We start from the raw sequence: 4,393 nt of genomic DNA, 5'->3' as shown, positions 1-4,393 counted from the left end.
AATCTCTAAAAAAGAGGTTTTTTCCACATATGCCTAGAACAACAGGTATCATTTTTGCTAACATACCCCTAAAAGAATTTTGAGGAGCCCTATTCGGTTTGGCTCAGTGGATAGAACACTGGCCTGCGGACTGAAGGGTCCCAGGTTTGATTCTGGTCAAGGGCATGTAAGGCATGTACCTTGGTTGCAGGCACATCGGGATGTGCAGGAGGCAGCTGATGGATGTTTCTCTCTCATCAATGTTTCTAACTCTATCCTTCTCCCTTTCTCTCTGTAAAAAATCAATAAAATATATTTTAAAAAAAGAATTTTGAGGAACTGTACATACACTCTTTTCCACATTTTAAAAACTGAGGAATAATTAATGTAAAATGAAATATACAGATCTTGCCCCGCTGGCGTGGCCTAGTGACTTAGCATAGACCTATGAACCAGGAGGTCACGGTTCGATTCCCAGTCAGAGCACATGTTCAGGTTGTGGCTTGATCCCCAGTGTGGGGTGTGCAGCTGATCAATGATTCTCTCTCATCATTGAGGTTTCTCTCTCTCTCTCTCTCTCTCTCTCTCTCTCTCTCTCTCTCTCTCTCTCTCCCCCTCTCTGAAATTAACACAAATATATTTTTAAATACACAGATCTTATATTTCCTTTCCTATGAGTTATAGACAATTGAGCACCCACAGCCCAAAAGAAGCTATAGACATTTCCATCACCTCAAAATAGTCCCTCATGCCCTTTTCCAGGTAATCCTCCATTTCCTGACCCTCACCCTAGATTAGTTTTCCTTGGGCATATCTTTTATTTGATATCTAAATTTTAAAAATACACTTAATTACTTAGAAAGAAAAAAATGATTAGCTAAAGTTTCCACAGTTCCTTAATGAGTAATGATTGAAAGTGAATACTGGAACCATCTTGTGTATTCTTTGTAGTTTCTTATATACAGCATTTTACTTAAAGATGTACAGTTCTCAGTTTGGGCCCAGGTATTCTCTCAGTCATTTTTGTGTTCTTTATTAATTATGCCTTAAATAAAATAACCTCATCAACATTTTCAACCATGAGTTTGGTGGTGCTCAGAGTGAGACAACCAGATCAATGGTGCCCTTTCTAGAATGCTGCCTTCCCCAACAAGAGTTAAGGAGGACAAGTACAGAAGTGTGCTCCCTGCTGTATTTAACCATTCAGTTGGCTTTTGTCATCACCTGCCTTGAACCATTGATAACTGTTTGTGAATGGGATATCTTATTCCCCAGCTAGACTGAGATATAATGACAAGGGAACAGAAATTGGGGCCAGAAATCTGGATAGAAGATTCAATTATGTCACTATCATGATATCAGGAACTGATACCTCAAATTTCTGAGCTTCCATAGACTGTGAAATCTGACTAACATCCACCTCACTGGACATTGTGAGGAAAATAATAGGTAAGAAGAGTACAAGTGTTTTCATCACTGGGGCTATATTACTATCTTTTAAAAACAGGAGCTAATTCTTAAGAACTTAACCTTATCAAACATTGCATGTGTTAACTTTGTGATATATCTGTTTATAATGAAAAACACTAAGGAATTAGAAATGTTATTGTTTAGGAAATCAAAAATTTACAAACTAAATTTTCAACTCACACATATAAATATAGATTTCTTACCTCTGCTTAATATACATATATAAGGTACAAGAAATAAGCCATATTCCATTTACAAAGCAGCAATCCACAAATTTCTATCTTTCATTAATTTGAAGATCTGTATGTAAAATTATCACCACTCATTATTTTCTCATCTGGTAGGTTAGCTTGCTTCTGGGGTCTGGCTGATCAGGACTGGGCGAGATGGGCCGGACAAACCCTGGAGCCCTCCTGCAGTCCTTCTTCAGCCCCGATCATGCACCAGTGGGGTCTTTAGGTCTGACCTATGCCCTCTCACAATCCGGGACCCTGGTGGGGATCAGGCCAAACTGGCTTTCCGACATCCCCCTGAGGGGTCCCAGATTGTGAGAGGGCACAGGCCAGGCCAAGGGACCTCACCGGTGCACTTGCACCAGGCCTCTAGTTTCAAATATTTTGACACATATAAATTATAAAGCTGAGAATAAGAAATGCTGTTCTAATAAGAGTATGCCATAGCTGATTTTATTTTATTTTACTTTATTTTATTTTATTATTTTAAACTGTGGTTATGTTTTTTAAAAATATGACTTTATTGCCCTAACTGGTTTGGTTAAGTGGATAGAGCATCAGCCTGTGAACTGAAAGGTCCCAGGTTGGATTCTAGTCAAGGGCATGTATCTCAGTTGCGGGCACATCCCTAGTAGGAGGTGTGCAGGAGGCAGCTGATCAATGTTTCTCTCTCATCAATGTTTCTAACTCTATCCCTCTCCCTTCCTCTCTGTAAAAAATCAATAATATATATATATATATATATTTTTTTTTTTAAAAAAAATATGTCTTTATTGATTTCAGAGAGAGAGGAAGGGGAGAGGGAGAGAGAGAAACATAAATAGGCTGCCTCCTGCACATACCCCCAACTGGGGATCAAGTCCACAACCTGGGCATGTGCCCTGACCCAGAATGGAACTAATGACCTTTTGGTGCACAGGAGGATGCCCAACCAACTGAGCCACTCCACCCAGGGCCCATAACTGATTTTATGAATCTGGATAATTCATTAGTCCACTTAGCAAGCCACTGTTAAGATCCCACTATTAGCCAAGTATTCAGACAGGAATTTGGATACAAAAACAAGATGATGGAGGGAGTGCTGGCCAAGATGTATCTGCCCCACTGATTACAACTACAAACTCTAGAAAGGATACAAAAGCTATGATGACAATGACTGATAACTCTAAAAAGTAAATCTGGGCAGGCAGATTGGGAAGGGAAGTCAAAATTTGATGAAGTCAGTATAGTGATGAATTTCCTGTTTCGTTTTGTTTTATTTCTCTTTTTCCCAGTGTTGACCCCATGGTGGCCCAAGTTGCAGAACTGTACAGGGGCTCCATCCACTTCATAACTCCTCCCTTCCATAGATACTTGGTCCTCTCTACTCACATGAGGGGAGAGGGAGGGCCATATGTGAGAGGCTTTAATGGGCCAGACCTGGAAGTGGTTCTTATCACTTCCATCCACATTTCATTGGTCAGGTCCAGTCTCATGGCCACCCCTATAAAGAGATAAAGAGTGGCCAGGTTAGTAGGAGGAGATCCTGAAGCTAGTGATGTCCCAGAAACAAATTCAGGGAGTTTCAAAAAGGACTGAATCAATAGTCACAGAGGAGCCAATGAAAATGAGGACAACAGGCATGTTACCCAATATCCTGACCATCCAATGCCATGAGGTAAAAGTAGGCAGTGCCTCTTGGAGGATAGAGGATGGTATTTTTAAAATTCGTTGTTGTTGAAAGTGTTACATGTGTCCCCTTTTCCCATCCATTGACCTCACCCATCCAGCCCCCACTTCCCAGTACATGCCCTTATCCCCCTGGTGCCTGTGTCCATTGGTTATGCTTATATGCATGCATACAAGTCCTTTAGTTGATCTCTTGCCCACCCTCCCCTACTTTCCCTCTGAGGTTTGATGGTCTGTTCGATGCTTCTCTATCTCTGGATCTATTTTTGTTCAACAGTTTATGTTGATTATATTTCACAAATGAGTGAGATCATGTGATATTTATCTTTCTCCAACTGGCTTATTTTGCTTAACATACTGCTCTCCAGGTCTATCTATGCTGTTGCAAATGGTAAGAGTTCTTTCTTTTTTACAGCAGCATAGTATTCCATTGTGTAGATGTACCATGGCTTTCTAATCTACTCATCTGCTGATGGGCACTTAGGCTGTTTCCAAATCTTAGCTATGGTAAATTGTGCTGCTATGAACATAGGGGTGCATATATCCTTTCTGATTGGTGTTTCTGGTTTATTGGGATATATTCCTAGAAGTGGGATCACCGGGTCAAATGGGAGTTCCATTTTTAGTTTTTTTAGGAAACTCCATGCTCTTTTCCACAGTGGCTGCACCAGTCTGCATTCCCACCAGCAGTGCATGAGGGTTCCTTTTTCTCCACATCCTCGCCAGCACTTGTCATTTGTTGATTTGTTGATGATAGCTATTATGACAGGTGTGAGATAGTACCTCATTGTCATTTTGATTTTCATCTCTTGGATGATTAGTGACTTTGAGCAATTTTTCATGTGCCTCTTGGCCTTCTGTATATCCACATTGGAAAAGTGTCTATTTAGGTCCTTTGCCCATTTTTTATTGGATTTTTTATCTCCCTCTTGTTAAATTGTATGAGTTCCCTATTTTGGAGATTAAACCCTTATCAGATGTAACATTGGCAAAATGTTCTCCCATGCAATGGGCTCTATTATTGTTTTGTTGATGGTTTCTTT

This window comes from Myotis myotis, unplaced genomic scaffold (assembly GCF_014108235.1).
Source record: "Myotis myotis isolate mMyoMyo1 unplaced genomic scaffold, mMyoMyo1.p scaffold_m19_p_4, whole genome shotgun sequence".
Taxonomy (NCBI): Eukaryota; Metazoa; Chordata; class Mammalia; order Chiroptera; family Vespertilionidae; genus Myotis; species Myotis myotis.
Note: the sequence above shows the minus strand (reverse complement) of the source record.